The sequence below is a fragment of the Mastomys coucha genome, unplaced genomic scaffold (assembly GCF_008632895.1).
Source record: "Mastomys coucha isolate ucsf_1 unplaced genomic scaffold, UCSF_Mcou_1 pScaffold21, whole genome shotgun sequence".
Classification (NCBI taxonomy): Eukaryota; Metazoa; Chordata; class Mammalia; order Rodentia; family Muridae; genus Mastomys; species Mastomys coucha.
The window spans coordinates 123,993,842-124,015,592 of record NW_022196904.1 but is presented as its reverse complement, the minus strand read 5'-3'; the positions used below and the strand labels follow the sequence as shown (position 1 = coordinate 124,015,592).

Genomic DNA, 21,751 nt, shown 5'->3' with positions numbered 1-21,751 from the left:
CTGCACCCTGGTACCAGAAAACATGACAGGAATCAGTGTTACCTGGCCCAAACACTTTCCAAGTATCTCCCCGAATATATATGGCCCAAGGGATTTGCACCAAAGGTACCAATTCTCCAAAAGCATCACCAAATGAATTCATTCCAGATTTACACATGATACACAGGTTAACTTTAAATGTTAAATGAAAACTTAGACTATGAAACTTTTAAAGGAAAACTTTTGTGACTTTGGGCCAAGCTAAAATTTCTCACACACAATAATAACTGCACAGTCTATAAAATCAAACATTCAAAACAAAGAGCCACATCTCTGCATGGCACAGCTTGGATAACAAGGCAGGAATCACACACAGAGAGAAGATGGCTGTGAAGCCCCATCTGGCAGAGATTCACATCCAATCCAACGTGTTCACAGAGTCAGAAACTCAATAAGAAAACAAGAAAACTCCACACCTTAGAAAAGGGGGGTGGGGGCAAAAGAGTGGGAGAGACCATTCTCCAAGGAAAGATATGTAAATAAACAGTGTTTGCAGAGATGCTGAGCACAGCCAGACATGGTAGTGTACACCTGTAATTCCAGAACTTTGAAGTTGGCAAATGTAGGAGGATCGGGGGAAGTTTAAGGTCATTTGCAAGATCAAGGACAGCTGGGGAGTGGTTATTAGGCCAGAAGTTTGGAATACAGGAAGAACAGCCCACAAAACACAAGAAACTCAAGAAGAAGGAAGACCAAAAGGTGAACATTTCATTCCTTCTTAAAAGGGGGAACCAAATACCCACGGAAGGAGTTGCAGAGATTAACTATGGAGCAGAGACTGAAGGAAGGGCAAGCCAGCCTAAATATAGCTATCTCCTGAGAGGCTCTGACAGTACCTGACTAATACAGATGTAGAGGCTCACAGCCATCCATTGAACTGAGTACAGAGTCCCCAGTGAAGGAGTTAGAGAAAGGACCAATGGAGCTGAGGTGTTTGCAGCCCCTTAGGACGAACAACAATATGAACTAACTAGTACCCTCAGAGCTCCCAGGGTCTCAACCACCAACCAAGGACTGCACATGGAGGGGGTCTGATTGTTCTGGCAGCATGTGTATAGTAGAGGATTGCATTTTCGATCATCAATAGGAGGAGAGGACCTCTGCCCTGTGAAGGTTCTGTGCCCCAGTGTAGGGGAATGCCAGGGCCAATAAGTGGGAGAGGGTGGGGTGGCAGGCATGGGGAGGGGGGAGGCAACAGGGGTTTGTTTTTGTTGTTTCTGTTTGTTTGTTTATTTGTTTTTTGGAGGGGAAACTGGGAAAGGAGAAATTTACATGTAAATAAAGAAAATATCTAATAAAAATGCTAAATAAAAAAATAAAGAATGGAAGAGGGGAAGGGAGGGAGGGAGGGAAGAAGGGAGGAAGGAAAGAAAGAAAAGAAAAGAGAGGAAAGGAAGAGAAGGAGAGGGGAGTGGAGGGAACGAAGGAGAAAGATCTCAGCACCACTACCATAAGGAGAATGAAAAGCAAGACCCCAAACAGGCACCACTCTACCTCATAGAATTGCTAAAAGGAAACCAAAGTCTCTAGTGCTGCTCAGCATGTCTGTGCTGCAAGTCAGAATGCAAAATAAGGAAACAAAGCTAGAAAGAATCTTGATAGCTTGTTACAGTGAGACAGGAAGAATCCACAAGACCTATCGAGTGCACCCCTGTGCATTGGAATTACAGGAACCCTGTATGGAATAATTCACAGCAGCTTTATTTATTGGTAATCAATAACAAAAACAAGGAGTAGCCAAAAAGTCCCTCAAGAGATGAATCCATACAATGAAGCACTATGCGGCACTGAAAATAAGAATCCACAGTTACATACATGCAGATGGATCCCAGATGCACTGGGCTAAGCACAACAGGGGATCCAGAAGGCCAGAGAATAATAGCTATATTTGAAATATTCTGGAAAAGTCAAAACAGCATGGCGCAGGTGAAAGTGAGGGAGGATCTTCTGCCAAAGAGAATGGAGGAATGTCACAGTGGCTGACGTTCTTCCATGTGACAGCGTGACAGCTTGGTTGAAAGTGCCAGAACTGTCTAGCATTAAGATTAGCCTACGACAGAAGCCAGTTGGCAGAAAACATAGAAATCCCTCCCCACAGAGGCTGACGTGTAACAGAAAAATATGAGCACATTACAAATGTCCCAGTCTGACCTATGCAAGAGCCTTTTGTCTTATTTTTCAAAATCATCAGAAATAGGCTAAACAGATATATGTCCATATTTAGAACAGAAGCATACGGAGACAGAGTAGATAACTGAGAACGTACCTGTGCTCCACTGTGGAAGGCATCAGCAGCCAGATGCAAGTCACAAGACAGGAGTCTCTGTCTACCCAATGTGAGCATCCTGGCCCAATTGATACACAACCTCTGGAGGGAGCCCTTGAGTATGATGTTACAGATGGAAAGGGGAGGAATAAGTCCAGAGCTGGCTGCATGGAGTCCTACTGGCTGGGACTAGAGCAGTCCTCTATCTCCTAGGCTGTTTTGCTGAAGCATATTTGGTCTACACAAATTTTACAAGAACTAATGAGATAAAGTGCCTGCCTTGCAAGTGTGAGGACCCGAGTTCAGATGCTTGGCATGCAGGTAAAAAGCCAGGTTTGGCAGAGGGCCTACAATCCCAGCAATGATGAGATTGAGTGGTGTAGACAGCTAGAGCCCTAAGAAATGGCTGGCTACCTACCCTAACATACCTGTGAAAGTTCCGGACCAACTAGAGATCTTGTCTAGAGACACGACAGCTGAAGAGTGACCTCCACATACATACCATGCATATATGGGCACACATAATCATGAGAACACATGGGGCTGGTGAGTAACTTGTCCCCTAACTCTCCACTGTACATTTTGGGTGCCCATTGTTCTTTGCAGATATTGGCACTGACTTTCAACACCAAAGAGATCAAGGGGTTCCAATTAGCAACCTCGTGTTTCCGCTGAAAAGAGAAAAGGCGCTAAATAAAATTCATTTCTTTCTGGTTTCAAATGTTCTGCTTCAACTCTTTCAGACTTGGTCTGGAAAACTAGAAAGTATTTATGGTGACATTTAATAATGAGTGTCTGCAAAGGCTGACTGCGTGGTCTTTTAGAGTGTCTAGTTTAGTTTGTGCACATCCAGAAGAGGAGGTGTGGATGGGCTTTTTTATACCGAAGCCAACAAAGAATCACTGCCTGCAGCAACTTCATAAACACCACTTCACAAGAATGCAGCAGACAGCAACAACACAGACATGGCTTGGGGGCGATCTTCTGCTGGTGGCCTTGAGCCTTTCAGCTCAGTGTTCAGCAGGAGTGTAGGAATGTCGTGTCACAGACAGGCTTCTAACAGGCTTAACCAATGAGGTTGTCTCAGGCCTCACAACCCAAGGATGTCCCAGGGAGGTGCCTGCTGATCAGGACACTAGAGGCCAGCAATGTCACAAAGCCCATTAACCTGGAATGCAGCTTATCAGACCAATTATTACAGACCTTTTCATTTAGAAGAAATGAGGGCTAAGGGGAAGAGAGAGACCACAAATCTAAAGTGCTGTGATGTGAGGTGTCTTCTGTGACATTCTCAGGATGTCAGTTACCCCTTCTCACTCCGCTCTTCCCTCAGCACCTTATGGTGGACCCTATTCCCTATGCCCTCTTCCATATGCAGTCCCTCTTCCTGTGGGCCCTTGGATCTCATCTCCTTCTACCCATGGCATGCACTACCTCTTTCTCCTGAGCTTCACACCTGTCCTAAAGGTGTCCTAAAGCATGCCAGCAGGGCTTCAGGTGCCTGCTTACTCTACAGCCTTGACTGTCAGCTAGCTACTTGGACATCAGCCCAGGCATGCTGCTTCCTCACCGCCTGCTGGCATTTAGTCTAGGCTCTGCAAGCTACCTGCTATTAAACTTGTCCTGACCCTGTCACTTGCTCCTTACTGTAGATACCCCATTCAATGCCTCAGCTTCGTAGCTAGCCTCCTACCTCTAGAGAGGTGAAGACAAGCAGATGCCTGGGGATGGACAGCTAATTAGCCTACCTCCAGGCCAGTGAGAGACCCTGTCTCAAACAGAAACCAAACTGTACAGTATCTGATGCAATAAACCCTCAGGCTGATTTCTGACCATTACACATATGTACACATATTCCTACCTGAACATACAGGTATACACACGTACATACACGTGTACACACACACACACACACACACACACACACACATATACACGCACACACAGAGTGAAGGGAGAGGGAGAGGGGTTGGGGGTGGTGGAGGGAGAGGGAGAGGGAGAGGGAGAAAGAATGTACATTGTAACACAGATCCTCCACCACTGAGGACTAATGAAAGCCAGCAAGAGATACATGGTGCCAGACACAGAACCATAGCTGCAGGAAAAGCTATTTCTGCTTCTCTGTGGAGACAGGCAGGCTGCGGAGTATCCTTCCTAAAATCAGGTTCATCTCTTAATATCTGAGTAATCAAGAATTGGGAGTATTCTGCAATCAAAACCCGGAAGAAGGTGAACCAGGTCAAAAGGATGCAAATGGACAGGGAAGACACAGAAATTTAACTTTCAGAGGCAGAAACAGGAAACCCATAAAAAGGACCACAGAGGGATCGGGGAAGATTTTAAAGTTTTCTTCTCAGGAAATAGTTCAGGTCAAAAAAAAATGAAATAAATTTTATAGTTCACATAATTTCACTGCCATGCCTCTTATGAGAATGCTAACTTAATACAAACTGTAAAACAAAACCAAAAAACGCATTTTCTATCCAACATCAGTTTAATGCTGTGAGTGTCTCTCTGCCTAAAAATATTACTACTGATGACGATTAATAGATACTATTTTAGGGTAAAGTTCAGGCTACATTATTCAGCATAATTATTTTAATTAAATCCATTAGCATATCTTTATATAAGATTACAAGAGCTATCGGTGATACAAAATAAGTTTTTCTTGAATAATGTATGAAGCAATTATTAATTTACATATTTCTGGAGAAAAACACATATTAAAATGATTCCATTTGTAGATTTTTGAGCTAATATGTATATATATAAGTCAACAGAGTCTCCTCTCGGACTTCAGGGTTCCGGTTCTGGAGGACCTCAAAAGCATCTGAAGAGCTTGGTAAAGAAAAGTATAAAGAACACACCTGCCATGGAGTGTCCTTGGGTGGAGGTCTTGATGAAACAGGAGAGGTGGTTAGACACAGTGAGCTGATTGAGATTGGACAGGAGCTTGCAGCAGGAAGAGTGTGGTGTCGTAAACAGAATCTACACAAATGGACAGCTGAAGCCAATCCTGTTAGACTGCCCACATCTTGAGTTTCTCACCTCTTTCCTAGGTCATCAAGTTTACCTGCCATGGTCCTATCCTTCCTGATAGCATTCCTCATCTCTCCTCTGACGCTTGGATGCACTCAAACCCTGTTGTCAGTGGAGCTACCAAAGTGACTTATCCAAAGTGCATCTATTACCAAGTATACCAACACTTAATAAACATTAAACTTAGACCATACTCCCACACTTAAAACTCAATGTTTATACCACTTTGGAGAATACTGGCCTTTTGGAGAGGGGCTCTTTACTGTGTAGAAATGTTTTCAGCATTTTGGAATACTGTCCACTAAAAGCTCTAATTACCTCCGGAGTACACATGCATACACACACACACACACACACACACACACACACACGCGCGCGCACACACACACAAATACACATACCTAGAACTTCCTGATTTGTGTGGCTGTGTTACATGGAGTCCCCACAGCATAGAAGTCTGCAAGCTTGGAGTCAGCTTGATAAGTTCAGAGCCAGCAGACAACAGAGTTGGTCAGCTCAGACCACAATAATTCCTTTCACTGTATCTACCCCTGGCTAAGTGAACATGCCCCTCCCTGCTCTCTCCCTCCCACACAGATCTCTAACTATCAGACAGAAAGTTGGGACATACACATGGTGTTTGTCCCCATGCCAGACATAAGAGAAACTAGAAGAGAATGAGTCAAGTGTAGAGTATGGAGAAGCCACCATGATGCAACGACTCCAGGCAAAGCCACATGATCCAGAAGAACAGCTGTAGATGGCAAGTACAGGAGAAAAGACCCATGACAAGAGGCAGAGCAAGACAAAGAGAGGAAGATCAACAGCCAATCACTGCAGGAATGGAAAACATCCCTGCACTCCCCTTAACCTTTGGTGATCCTCTTGTCAGGAATCAAGGCATGCTAAACAGAAGAATTAGCCTAATTTAGCAGGAACAAACCTGAACTGCATTACTGAACTCTCTCTTCTTTTCTCTTCCCATCTCTTCCCTTCCCCTCCCCCCACCCTTCAGCTCCTTATGCCAGCTCAGTCACATTAGGGAGAGCTTGGGAAAAGAGGAGCCATCCTCTGAGAGGGCCTACTGACTGGTACAAATTGGTTACCTGTCTAGACAGCTCCTAGGAGGCAAAGCTCAACTTCCAAATGATGGGGACTATCTACAACATACTTGAAATTCATAAGTGGATAGATGGGGACAGCAGCTGAAGGGTCTTGAACCTCAGTGAATCAGTTTTGAAAACAGTGAGCAGTGAGCGAACGAACACAGCACCTTACTTAAACCTGGCTTTCCTCAGAGCCAGGACAGCCTGGGAAAATGGAACACAGCATGTGCCAGAGGGCAGGTGGGACCCATGCAAGAAGGCAGTGGAGCTCCCAAGCTGTTTTCAAAAGGTAAGGCAGGCTACCCATCACTACCTTGTCCTTTGCCTTCCTGCTGCCAGGCTCTGTACCCCCCGAAAAGGTAAAGAGAGGGAAGTCAAGGTGCTCACATAGCTTGGGGGTACTGGACAGGGTACAGAAAGAACCTGAGGACAAAGGAAACAAGCAAGCACAGGCCCAGCCATCCTACTGCTACCAATCCCAGCCAAACCCCAGCCTATCTGAACCTACTGAACTATGTGGAGAGCCACAGCTGCCACCCTAAAGCATTGTGATAAACAAGCCCTTATTTGGAAAAGCTGAGTGCCTCTCCAGTTTGTGATGCAAGCTGGCATGATTTCCCGCAGCCTATTACGCTTTGCCGCGTAGCTGATGCTGATTGGGACTAGGGAAAGTATTTAACCCGCAAGTTCTGGGGGCTGGAAGAAGACAGAAAGAAAAAAGAGAAAGGAGAGAAAGAGAAAGGTAGAAAGAAAATGTACACGGTTCCTGAATAAACTGCTTGGAGAAGAGTTTGTGGTTGCCTCCTTATTTCCGCTGGTCAGTGAGGCAGCGACAAATGGTGGCCCATATGGGGACATCTTCTATGGCTCAGAACTCCTTGCAGACAGGGCAGTCGACTGGTAAGTTCCCAGGTAAGGTGGGACGAAAAGGAAGGACCTCAGTAAAAAGGCAATAAGGTCTCTGGAGTGGAGTGATAAAGTCCCATTAAGGACAAATCAAAAGTGATAGTATGGGGAACTCGCAATTTTGTCTCATGTTTGTTGCTCATAAGGAGCTATTTTGCCTACTGCTAGTTCTGGCTTGGGTTAAGGTCTTCTCAAAGAAAGTATGTTCTAAAGCAGTAGAGAAGGAACAGGAAGTGTTAGAACAGCTGGAGGAAGAGAGGTCAGCAAAATCTGAGAAAGATCAGACTGATGAGAGTGGCTAGGACTCTGGAGAGGAACTTGAGAAGTTAGTACAGAAAATGGAGAAGTCCACTATTAGGGTGGAGCCCACAGGCCCAGGGCCGCCTGTATCTTTACCTCCCCCCTATAACACTGCCACTTACGGTACGTCCTTTTGTCCAGTAGTTTGGCGGGAAGCTAGGGGTCAGCATTGCTTCCCTGTGTTTCAAGATGCCCAAGGGCAAAGGTTTCATGAACCATTGGATTTTAAAGTCATAAAGAACTTGGCTGAGTCAGTCCGCACTTATGGTATAACTGCGGCATTTACTGTTTCCCAGTTAGAGGCACTTCACAGAGATTGCATGATCCTTCTGATTGGATGAGCACCATGAGAGCTTGCCTCTCATCAAGTCAATATCTAGACTGGAAAGCCTTTTTAATAGAATATGCCAATGAACAGGCTGCTGCTAATCGAGCAGCTGGTAATCCTGCCTGGGATTTGGATATGCTTTTGGGACAGGGCAGGTTTGTGCAGCAGCAAACTGGATATCCGCTGCAGGTGTATGAGCAAGTTAATATGCTTGCTACAAGAGCATGGAAGTCATTGCCTAACAAGGGAGAAGTTGCAGGAAATTTGACTAAAATTATTCAGGGACCCATGGAGCCCTTTTCAGACTTTGTAGCTAGAATGGTAGAAGCAGCTGGACGGATTTTCGGAGGCCCAGATGTGGCCATGCCGCTGATTAAGCAATTAGTTTATGAGCAATGTACCAAGGAATGCAAGGCTGCCATAACTCCCTACAAACATAAAGGACTTGAGGTTTGGATGAAAGTACGTAGGGAACTGGGTGGTCCATTAACGAATGCAGGCCTTGCTGCTGCGGTTATGCAGATAACGCAAGGTAACAAGTAACAAGTGGAACCCAGGTACATGCTTTTGGTGTGGGCAACTGGGACACCTTAAAAGGCAGTGTCCCAATAGAGGAAGAACAGCAGAAACAGGAGCTATGCAGGACCATCCAAAACAACCTGGATTGTGTCCAAGATGTAAAAAGGGAAATCATTGGGACAATGAATGCAGATCAGTGAAAAACATTAATGGACAGCCACTTACTACAGGCTATGGTGGAGCCAGGTCAAAAAACAGGCAGCGGGGCCCTCGTCCGCAGGGCCCGCAAATACATGGGGCAATGGAGAACGAGCCAGAGGGGAACTGGCCAACCCTGCGGCAACCCAACCAGTGCAGAGAGAGCCACTAAGGGGAGCACAGGATTGGACCTCTGCTCTGCCACCAGACTTGTACTAACCCCTCAGATGGGCGTTCAGTTAATAGAAACAGATTTCCAAGGTGCACTCCCCAAGGGAACAGTGGGGTTACTAATTGGCTGTTCATCATCAGCATTAAAGGGGTTAGTTATTCATCCTGGTGTCATAGATCCTGATTATACTGGAGTTGTTAAGATTATGATTTCCTCCCCCCCCCCCCCGGGATTGTTTCCATCTCCCCCGGAGATAGATTAGCTCAGGTTCTTATTCTTCCCAGTTGTCATGAAATGTTTCCATCACAAAATAATGAGGAAAAGGAGGGTTTGGTTCTACGGGATCAGATGGACCAATGTCCTCTTTTGGAGATAAGAGTGGATGGAAAGAAAATTTTAGGACTTCTTGATACTGGTGCTGATAGAAGTATTATAGCAAAGAAGAATTGGCCCAAGGGATGGTCTCTTCAAGAGTCCTCTCAAACTCTCCAAGGATTAGGTTATGCAAAAACACCCACTATGAGTGCAAGAGAATTGCCCTGGGAAGATGCAGAGGAACATTCAGCCGTTTGTACTTGAACTTCTGGTATCATTATGGGGATGAGATCTATTAATAGAAATGGGATTAACATTAACTAATGAAGGAAATTATACTGAGACTTCTCGTGGTATTATGCAGGCCATGGGATATCATCCTTCCTTTGGCCTAGGGAAGTATTTGCAAGGCCAAAAGACCCCTATTGTTGCTCAGCCGCGTGAAGGGAGGCAGGGGCTGGGTTTTTTCCTAGGGGCCGCTAAGGAAGGTATACCTATCACTTGGAAGACAGAGGAACCAGTGTGGGTTCCTCAGTGGCCTTTGTCCTCTGAAAAATTGACAGCTGCAGCTCACCTTGTACAAGAATAGCTTGAATTGGAGCATATCAAACCTTCGGTTTCACCATGGAATACCCCTATTTTTGTAATAAAGAAAAAATCAGGAAAATGGCGATTACTGCATGATTTAAGAGCTATTAATAGACAAATGGAGATCATGGGGCCAGTTCAAAGAGGACTGCCATTATTATCAGCCCTGCCAAGGAGATGGCCTATAATTGTAATTGATATTAAGGATTATTTCTTTTCTATTCCTTTAATCTTTCTTTGTGTCCTTTTGTAAACAAATGCATGTTGATTTAATCCATGGATTACCCTATAACCCACAGGGGCAAGGAATAGTGGAAAGAGCTCATAGGACCTTAAAAGAATGCTTATTAAAACAAAAAGGGGGAATAGGCTATGTATGGCCTTATGCCGAGAGAAAAGATATCTATTGCTCTCCTTACTCGGATCTGGTATTGACATGTGCGAGAGGATATGTTTGTGTGTTTCCACAGGACCGCCAAGATCCCATTTGGATTCCTGAACAGCCTACAAGGAAAAGCGCCCCACCTCAAGATGCACCTGCCAAATGCTGAGTGGGGTGAATGGGAGTTGCAAGGATATTTCTCCCATGGCCATGATTGCTGGTGGAGCAGTAGGAAATGTTTCATTTGAAAGAAATTCTAGTGAAGTATTCGAAAGTTTAGTCAGATTATTAGCATCAGGAAAAATTATGTCCTTGCTCCGACCCTTGCATGTGTTTGGGTGCTGTTTGTGTTTATAGTTAGTAATGCTAGCCTTAGGAAACAGGAGTAAGCTAGATTGTAGCCCTCAGGATAGATTCCCCCATGCTGTGGTTGCCAGGATGCCCAGGTACATTCGCTGTGGTTGGAGCCACAGCTTCTACTATTGCATTGAGTTCCACTGTTCAGACAGCTAGCACACTCAATAATTTAAAGAGTGGGTGGATATTGGAACCGTGGGTGCTTTACTGGTCCTTGTCAGTATATTGGCGTTGTGGTGTATCTATGCGGGTTCGGCAGCAATGACAGGCTGCTTTGGTAGTGCAAGCATTTGCAGCCCTGGAGGCAGGGCAATCTCCACAGGCTTGGTTAACTATTCTGAATGTTCTTCTTCATACTCAGGATGCAAGGCTAAGCACTGCACTAGAGATCAGCTTCTAGCGGACTCTTGGAGAGCACGTCTGATTGCACGTGGGTTGATGTCCCAGGTCCCACCTCCAGGAAAAAGGCATAGGACGGGCATGGCACCAACTTGGCTGCTACGAGTTAGGACTCTGGCAAATAAATCACCTAAGACAGAGACACGTGCTGAGTGGCTGTATTAAATAAGCCCGGTTTGTAGTACAAATTAGCTATACGTGTTCTTAAAGACGGGTTTGATATTTTGCCAAGAGATATTAAATAAGCCCGGTTTGTAGTACAAACTAGATGTACGTGTTCTCAAAGACGGGTTTGATATTTTGCCAAGAGATATTACCACCAGGTTGTAGGGCCATTGCAATGTCCTTCTCATGGTTACTGGAGATCAGACCTCTACTCTTGCCTGTTGTGTTTAAAACAAAAAGGGGGAACTGTGGAGAGCCACAGCTGCCACCCTAAAGCATGGTGATAAACAAGCCCTTATTTGGAAAAGCTGTGTGCCTCTAGTTTATGATGCAAGCTGGCATGATTTCCCGCAGCCTATTATGCTTTGCCACGTAGCTGATGCAGATTGGGACTAGGGAAAGTATTTAACCCACGAGTGCTGGGGGCTGGAAGAAGACAGAAAGAAAAAAGAAAAAGGAGAGAAAGAGAGAGAGGTAGAAAGAAAAAGTACAAGGTTCCTGAACAAACTGCTTGGAGAAGAGTTTGTGGTTGCCTCCTTATTTCCACTGGTCAGTGAGGCGGCGACAGAACTAGAAGCTCATGACCATCTCTCCTCAACTTCACCCTAAATATATATTGAGTCCTAACACCAGTCCTGTGTTTGAATACCCCCTTCCATATTTAAGTTCAAGTACATTGACCATGGTGACAGTACTGAGACACATTTAAGAGGTAATTAACCCAGAAAGGCTGCAGATTCTGTTACATAAATAGGAGGGCCCTACCGCTCTGCTTACCCTTCAAGCTTCTACCATTTGATAACATGCCGGGGAATGAAGCCTTCCACTTGAACTATGCATAATACATATCTGCTTATCATATGTAGTTCAAGTCTCCAGAATTCTGTTAGCACCCAAAGAAGCCTCAGTACTGGTGATAGAATGATCCAGAAATGGAATCTTTACACAGAACAACCATATTTGTGTATGAGGGAACTCTAAATCCAGTGGTAAATAAATGGGGCATTTGTATCAGAAATAGAAGTGGGCAGTAACACACACCGATTCATGTGTTTGTAAAAATAACTGAGGTAATTAAGAAATGCTCTGCAGCTCTGCATTTGAGATTGGGCTTTTAGCAAAAGTTCTCTATGCAACAGTAGGGAGTTCATGGTGGAGCAACACCCTACCCTGCCACATACACACATTCACACATGCTTCCTGACTAGAAAACAAATGGTAAAGAAGAGACCAGAGTTCACATCCCCTCTCAATCACAACCTTCCCATTAGGTCCTGGATCCTAAAGGCTCCAGCACGGTCCAAAATCACAATCCCAGATAATAAAGTTTTAACACACAGTGTGTGAGAGAGAGTCAGTTCTCAACTATAACAGATATAATTTTGTATTATTTTAAGTAAAAGGGGAAACTTAGAGATCAATCTGTCACTCAATGGAGTAACTTGGGAGAGGCCACTATAAATAAAACAAAAGGACATCATTCTTGACAAGCAGGAGGAAAACTATGTGAACTGGCAGGCCAAAACTAGGCATACATGGCAAAGAACATAAAACAGCTATTAAAATTCTATATAAGAGTGAGTCTGGAAACTATGTGCATAGCAGAAGCCATCCAAGTGTCCATCAAGGATGTAAGCATGAACAGACTGTGGCTCATCACACAGGAACACCATTCAGCCTTTCACATGGAGTTGCTAGATGCTACCATAGGAAAAAATCCTGAAGTGTGTAAAGGAAAAAATAAAGTTGAAAAGGCCACATGCTTCCTGGTGCCATTAATATAGAATATACACAGTAGGAAACAGATGAGAGTTTGTAGGTGCTGGAGTTACAAAGAACAGGTGATTGATTGTAAGTATAGGGTTTCCTCTTGAATGGCAATATTGGGACAGTAACGTGGGCACACAATGTGAATGCTCCCATTGCAGCGGGTCTGCTCATGTTAAGATGTCTATAAAAGTGCCGGGCAGTGGTGGTGCATGCCTTTAATCCCAGCACTTGGAAGGCAGAGGCAGGCGGATTTCTGAATTCGAGGTCAACCTGGTCTACAAAGTGAGTTTCAGGACAGCCAGGGCTATACAGAGAAACCCTGTCTCGAAAAACCAAAAAAAAAAAAAAAAAAAAAAAAAAAAAGACTGTCTCGGAAACAAACAAAACAGATGTCTATAACAGGGCTAGAGACATGACACAACAGTTAAGAGCATTTACTACTCTTCTAGAAGACCTGAATTCGGTTCCCACTGGTGCTTGTAACTCCAGCTCTAGGGGATCCAATGCCACCCTCTGGTTTCCATTGACACCTGCATTCATACATATGCATGCATTTTATAAAAATAAAAAGATGGTTATAAATTCATAAACCTTATGTCATATACATTTCAGCATATTTAAAACACACAAGCGCACACACTAATTGGAGGAGAATGAGAACATCCTGTCGCCAACTCCTGACACACTGACTCCAAGCCACAACCTGTACCATGACAGCTTGTGACTGACACACACAATGGTCTCCAACAGTGACAGACATACATTTCAGACACAGCTGTGTGGCTGAAAAGATTGTAGAAATGGATCTGAGGTTGTTGATCTTGTTAATGCGTTCCAATATTGCTGCCCGGCATCCCAGATCTCCTGAGTCTCCTGAGCATCCACTGCTAATGCCATCACTAATTAATAAGCCTCCAGGATAGAAAGCCAACCCATGCCCCAAACATTAGTCACTATACAAAACTTCCCCTCTCTCAAACCACCCTCACCTTCATCGGCTAACATGTTTCCATGATCCTTTTCAAATGAGCTACAATTTATGTCCCATTTTGCATCAGAAGCTATATAAATAATAAATAATAAAATAGTAACGTTTTAAAAAAACCTATTAGGGGCAAAGGTTCAGTGGATGAATCACTTACTGCACAAACATTAGGATCAGTGTTTGGATTCCTAGAACCCACAATAAAAACAGGTAAGTATGGTAGCCATTTCTAATCCTAGCATGTTAAGACCAGAAACAAGAGACTCCCCGGAACAAACTGGAAGTCTGGACTATCAGGATTTGGAGGTCTAGGGCTCCACAAGAGACCCTGCCTTGATAAATAAAGTAGAAAGCAATTGAGGAAGATACAGGATGTCAACTTACACTGAAATACAGAGGAGTTTCTCTAAGTGTTGTCAAAATAAGAAAAGCTTAGGCCATTTAAAGCTAGACACAATGTCCCATCTCTATCATCTCAGCATGCAGAGGGCTAAGCCTGGAATACTGCCACAAATTCAAGGCTGCTATGGTACAAAGTGAGTTCTGGGCTAACCTGGGCTATGGAGTGAGATGCTACGCTCTACCATTAGCATCACCACCACCACCAAAAGGAGAGAAGAGGGGGAGGAGAAGGAGGAGGAGGATGAGAGGAGAGCACAGGAGAAGAGAGGAGAGGAGAGGAGAGGAGAGGAGAGGAACCATAAAACTAAACAAAAACTTCCTCATGTCAGACAGCATCTTCTTCACAGGAAAGGCTGGTGGCAAAGATAACCATCACTGGCAACAGACACCCCTTCTAAGGCATCTTCTCCCCCATAGGTGAGGTGACTATGGTAAATTACCAGAGATGAGTGGGATCATTCCTGGACACAGAGGCCTGAGTGGTGACAGTGTGGAAGGAGGTACCACAGAAAAGAAAACTGAAGAACATAAAACCAGTACATGAAGTTTGGCAGGAAGACTGGCATTGACTGGCAGACCACAGTAAAAATGGTACCAAAGAAGCCAGGAGACATTGAGGAGAAGTTCAGCAACGCACTGGTACAAGAAGAGAGGAAAAGCAAGGAAGGCCCAAAAGGCAGGCATTTGATTACTGCTGTCCATGTTACTCAGCTCTGGATGCTGTAACAGGTGTCCCAGGCTGGGTAGGTCACACTTCCAATTGTCTGAGGTCAAGTCAGTCAATAGAACAGTTTCCTCTGGGTCCTCTCCTTGTCATGGGACACCTACTTCTGATGCCATCGCTCTATTCTGTGTTTTGTTCCATGCCCCAAACGCACTAGCCACAATGGCTTAGGATCCATCTACCCTACCCACGTCATCTTAGTCATGTTTCTAAAGACCTCTTCCTCCAAAAACAGATCATCAGGATTCCAAAAGGTTTCTCTGGAGCACAGCCAGCAGGTAACACAGAGGTGCATCTTCTGTGCTGGCTAGTCTTCTGTCAACTTAACATATAGGAAAGTCAGTGGAGAGGAAGGAACCTCAATTAAAAAAATGACTCCGTAAGATCAAGCTGCCAGCAAGCCTGAGGGATATTTCTTAATTAGTGATTGATAAGGGATTGCCCAGCCTGTTGTGACAGGTGTCAAACCTGGGCTAGTCACCCTGGGTTCTATAAGAAAGCAGTCTGAGCTCTCTCCACCAGCAAAGAAAGAAGCCCAAAGGAAAGAAGGTAAAGGGGAAGAAGGTGGCCCTGGCCCCCACTGTCGTCAAGAAACAGGAGGCCAAGAAGGTGGTCAATCCTTTGTTTGAGAAGAGGTCCAAGAACTTCGGCATTGGGCAGGACATCCAGCCCAAAAGAGATCTAACACGCTTCGTCAAATGGCCTCGCTACATCAGGCTGCAGCGGCAAAGAGCCATCCTCTATAAGCGTCTCAAAGTACCTCCTGCCATTAACCAGTTCACCCAGGCCCTGGACAGGCAAACAGCAACTCAGCTGCTTAAGCTTGCCAACAAGTACAGGCCAGAGACAAAGCAAAGGCTACTGGCCCGGGCTGAGAAGAAAGCTGCTGACAAAGGGGACATCCCAACTAAGAGACCACCCGTCCTCCGAGCAGGAGTCAATACAGTTACCACCTTGGTGGAAAATAAGAAGGCTCAACTGGTGGTGATTGCCCATGATGTATACCCCATTGAGCTGGTGGTTTTCCTGCCTGCCCTGTGTCGAAAGATGGGGGTGCCCTACTGCATCATCAAGGGAAAGGCTAGGCTGGGGCGCCTGGTCCACAGGAAGACGTGCACCACTGTTGCCTTCACACAGGTTAACTCGGAAGACAAGGGTGCTCTGGCTAAGCTGGTGGAAGCTATTAGGACCAACTATAATGGCAGATACGATGAGATCCATCGCCACTGGGGAGGCAACGTCCTGGGTCCTAAGTCTGTGGTTCGAATTGCCAAGCTGGAAAAGGCAAAGGCTAAAGAACTAGCCACTAAATTGGGTTAAATGTACACTAAGTTTTCTGTACATAAATATAATTACAAAGTTAAAAAAAGAAAGAAAGAAAGAAAGAAAGCAGTCTGAGTAAGAAATCCAAGATGAGGAAGCCAGGTAGCAGCATCCCTCTATGGTCTCTGCATCAGCTCCTCCCCTATGGTCCTGTCCTATGTGAGTTCCTGCCTTCACTGTTTTTGATGCTGATCTGTTACGTGGAACTGTGGGCAAAACTGAACCTCTCTGTCCAAAGATGGTTTTGATCATGTTGTTCTATCTTCCTTCTTTTCTGATGCGTTTTGCCTATAAATAAGTAAGAATGGCTTAGTAAGCTTGTGGTTATGAATTGCTGCAGCACAGCACCAAAAAGTTCCTTGAATCAAAGGAAGCCCAGCATGAGCAGTGCTCAAAAATCTCTCAGTCAACATCTTCCTTTCCTAGTGCCTTGTCCAAGCACCCTATCCCCAGCCAGAGAGCACACAGCTTCCATCAAGGACCTGCAGCCATGGCTGCAGGTCTGCTGCAAGCTAGCCCTAGACTGAGAGACTCCCCATTATGAATCCTGAAGGCAAAGACACTCCTCTTCAACCAGAACTAGTGTACCCTGCAGCCACACAGGGTGATCTCATTCCCACTGGGAAAATGAGACACTAAAATTAACAGCTCACTGTGGAAAAGGGAACCATATGGAATGAAAGAGGAAAGAAGGAGACCAGAGGTAGACAGGAACAAAGTGGGAAAGGGAGACAGGCGAGAGAGAGAGAAAAGCAATCAATAGAAACAAATTTGGGAGCTACAGAGATACCTCAGTGGTTAAACGTGCTCACTGCTTTTGGAAAAGATTAAAGTTCAGTTTCTAGCACCCATGTCAGGTGGTTAACAACCAGCTAGAACCCCAGCTCCAACAGCATCTGATACCTCTGACCTCGGTGGGCACCTGAACTCAACCACACATACAACACACACACACACACACAAGTATGTATGTATGTTCACATACACTTAAATATTATAAAAAACAAATTTGATTTGAAAAATCCCATAATGAAAGCTAGTAGTTTGTACGAAGTGGAGGGGCCCCAGGGCACAGAGGCAGGGTGTTGTGCATCAAAGGGTGTCTATGAGCCTCTGAGAAGGTATGCAAGGTTGGAGTCATCAGAGGCCTGCCCCTAATAGCACTCAGCAGTCCACCCAGCGTGCGGAGGCTCTGTGGGCTCTGATGGCACTCCCTGACCCAGCAGCTGTGTCCTTGGTGCCACAGCACCCTCCAGCACCCATGGGGTCCGTCCTTTCATTGTCCTGGCTACCTCCTATGCTTCCTGCTATGCCTAGGACATGCTCAGCAGGTGTGTGCCACAGGCCAAGTCAGGGGTCTGTCCTCCTACCAGCCTGGGAACTGTCAGCACAGCCATCTACTATTAATAGAGAAGATACTGCCCAAGGGGAATGAAGCTGGTTCCTCATCTCCTAAAGAGATGTCCAAAAGCCCTTCCCTGCCTCCACCCCTGTGGAGAATCATCAAAGGTTAGAGACCCCCCCCCCCAGGCCCAAGTCCTAACTTCTCTAACACCCAAGTCCCACAGCTCACTGGACCTCCCTGGCTCCTGCTCCACCCTAGGAGCTATAAAGACCCTTCTGCTAACTCCCACCTTCCTGGGGAAGAAAGGTACCTCCTTTTCTTCCTCCTCCTCTTTCTCCTCCTCCTCCTCCTCCTCTACTTCACCTCAGCTATCCTGTTCCGGACCTTACGCACATGGAGACAGTTGTTCACCATGGCTACTATGCTCCTGGAGGGTCTTTCTAAATGCAGGGCTTTTCCTCTAACCTTTGGGACAAGTGTCATGGGGATGACAGGATTCTAAGTCTCTTTCAGGCCAGGCGCCTCTGGCATACAGAACAATTAAGCATGAGAAACATAGTAAACTCGATACATGTGTATTTACTTGTGTGTTTATTTATGAATTGCATGTGGGGATGGTATGAACATGTGTATGCACAAAGCGAGGCGCATACCCAGGAACCCATGTGGAGAGCCTAGAAGTAGAGACTGGCTATGCTCCTCAGTCAGACTCTTCATCTTATTTCTTCAGTCAGGGTCTCTCACTGAGGCCAGAGCTTGCCATTACAGCTAGTCTGGCTGGCCAGCAAGCCCCTAGGATCTGGCAGCCTCTGCCCCTGCCCCAGCCCCCAGTGTTGGAGTTATAAAAGCTAACCAACATGCCTGGGTTCTGGGGATCTGATCCCAGGTCCTTATGCTTTACGTAACCAACACTTTTATCCCCTGAGCCATTTCCAGAGCCCACATATATGAATTCAAGCTCATGGTGCTGTGTAACAGTAAAATATATTTTTTTTCAAGCCGCCATTCATCTATATACTTCAAACAAATGATAAGTTACCCAGAAATCACTATAATCATTGTTATTTTCAGAGCAATAATAGAAATAAGAGATTAACTTGAACTCAATCAAACAAGATAGCACAGAAAGATATACGCAAGAACAGACTGAAAAAGAGCACTGAGGTTTCTGCTGGAACATGAGCATCAGTCAGTTTAACAGTGTTTAATAACTTGTGATAGGCACATGCAAAGCAGTCAGGGAACAGCATCTTAGCTCTGCAAACTGGAGGAAAAACAGAAAAGGTATCATGCTTGGAGATGAATGTACCTGACTCTTCCAAAATTGACTGAAGGAAAGAGAAAAATGTCATCAGAGACAACAGTAAACAGCGAAATAATAGCACAAAGGACAAAAGGCCCAGCAACCAACTGCTGAAAGGTTCAGTATCCGATGACATCACCATGGGCCTGAACAGACGATAATGTAGATGAGACACATGCTGACAGCTAACTGGGTATCCAGTTAAATCAAATAGGGAATAAATTTTCCAACTCCACCATTAATTGGCAAGATGAGCAGAGAAAACCTGCTGGCTTTCACTCTGCATTAGGAAAGGGCTGTTTATAGAGAAAACTTAAAAATTCAATGCAAAAGCAAGGGCAAGAAAATAATTTCATTTATTGGAAAATAAAGTGAAACGGGCATCAGAGAAAATGAAGTGGCCCGGCTCTGGATTGTGGAAGGCATAGACATTGACAAATAGAACAGTGCATGGAAACACAGTCATAAAAGCCTGGGTCAGAGTCGGGACACATTCCACATGTGCACTTGGAATCACAGTAGTCTTTACCTAGCCAATGACAACTAATATACAAGTTAGTAATTACTGCTGCAGGCAGCCCTTGACTTTGCCATTCCTAACTCTGTGAGGCCACATGCCTTTCATCCGAATGTCCTCACCAAAGCTTGCCTCAAACCATCCATACCTCAAAGAACATGTGAGCAAGATGAGGGGCCAGGAAGCATGGCTGCAAATGAGCCTGTAGACTAACTGGCTTACTTGGATGTCTTCATGGTAGAGAATTCCTCAGCCCTACCCCAGGGGAGCCCTTAACTAGTTACTAGGATGATTAGCACTAGGAATTCTTGTAGACCCCTTGTTCTTGTAGACCATCTATAACAGATCCTCAGAGCTCCAGGAGCCTCGACTCAACATAGTCTGGAAAGTTTACCCAAAGCAGCTCTGCTCCCAGCTCTCTTGCTCCCCTCTCTCATCTCTCTCTGCCCCCATGAGCAGCAGAGTCTGAGCTTCACATGAATTTATTTGGCTCAGCCCACTCAGTTTCTATGTCATAAAATTGTTGAGCTTGATGCTCTATCTACAGCAGAACTCAGCATCCACTTAAGAAGCCAATGTTCTAGCTTTAAAATGACAAAAAGCCATGTACCAAATCATTTCACAGTTCAGGGTGTTTTGCTTTGTTTTGAGACAGGGTCTCACTAATGCAGCACTGGCTGGCCTGAAAGTTGATATGTAGACAAAGCTACCATGGAAGTTCCAGAGATCCACTTGTAGTCTACCTCTGGAGTACCGATACCAACTAAGCAGGCATGTGTCACACACAGAAGCTAACATTTTAGGAAACTGTCCAAAAAAGGCATGGACAAAGGCAAAATGGGACAAAAGTTTATTAAGTTAACTACGTAGGACTCTGGGTAGAAGATGCGGAGGGTGTATTTCTTTCCTACAAGCCTACCCTTCTTCCTTTACCTTCTAAAGGTTTCAGCAGCCAACAACAAACATCTTTCGCCATACCCACCCAGCTAAACAGGAATGTGCTTTGTCCCTGTGCACAAGGTAGTCATGGAGACCTTGAGAATTTCATACTGCTAACTGAAGTACATCTACTATATGAATACAGACGAGAGCCAAGTATCTACACACAACAGACTACTAATTTAACATAACTCGCATGCAGGTAACATATAACTAATATTCACACCATATGGGTATTTCCTTCTGCTGTACATTTCATCTCACAGAATTATCTTTTTTTCTTCTATTGAAAATAATTTGTTTTCAAATAGTGCATTCTGGATATAGTTTCCCCTCTCTCTCCTTGTCCCAGTCCCTCTCCATCAACCCTTCTATCCAGATCCACACCCTTCCTGTCTCTCATTAGAAAACAAATAGGCTTCTAAGGGATAATAATAAAATGTAATAAGACAAAGCAAAAGTGACACATTGGAATTGGACAGAACAAACAAACAAATGAACAAACACAGAAGAGCCCAGGAAAAGGCACAGGAAACATAGACAAACAAACGAACGAACACAGAAGAGTCCAAGAAAAGGCATTTGCACACTCAAAAAGCCCATAAAAGCACAAACCCAGAAGCCATTACACACATGCAAATGACCTGTAGAAGAGAGAAAGAGAGAGAAAGAAAATAAAAATGAAGGTAAAAATAAGATTGAAAAAGATTTTAAAGAAAAAGAAAAAGAAAGGCCAACATTCTGAGACGAGGAATGTCCAAGGATGCTGTTGAGCTTGCTTTCCATTGACTTCTACTGCTAGCCACAAAGGCTAACTTTAAGAGTAGTCTGTTTCTGCAGCAAGACTCCCTTGGAGAAAACTAAATTGTCATTTGCAAATGGCTATCAATTGGAAATCACTTACGGATTACAGATGGGGGCTTGTGTCTGCTCTACCTCTTGGATTCCATCTGGTGCAGAGCTCTGCAGGCTTCGCGCACACTGCCTAAGTCTCTGTGAATGAGTTCATATACACATCAGTCCTCTTGTATTCAGAAGGCCTTGATTCTGTGGTGTCCACCATCCCCTCTTACCCTACCACTCTTCCTGCCTCCTCTTCCTCGGGCTTCCCCTGAGCCCTAGCAGAACTTAAATGAGACGCCCCCTATTAGGGCTGAGGTTTTCAGCCTCTCACTCTCTTCACAATGTCTGCCTCTGGGTCTTTGTATTTGTTTCCATATCACAGAATCATCTTAATGTCTGAATTTTTAGACACTGGTAATTTCATTATAACCAACATCATCATTTTTACACCAATTTAGAGTACTTAAGGCCTGGCAATTTTTAAGAACAATGGGAATGTCTAACCCAAGCCACCAATATCT

The 21,751-nt window shown here is 44.8% G+C and overlaps 1 protein-coding gene and 1 pseudogene across 2 annotated transcripts in view; one reads left to right on the top strand and one right to left on the bottom strand.

The window, feature by feature from the left end:
- The window catches only part of Dock1 (dedicator of cytokinesis 1), a 506,850-nt gene that overhangs the window by 320,900 nt on the left and 164,199 nt on the right, over positions 1 to 21,751 (bottom strand). The gene's annotated exons all lie outside the window — the stretch shown is intronic.
- Positions 14,777 to 16,289, top strand: LOC116104101 (annotated as a pseudogene).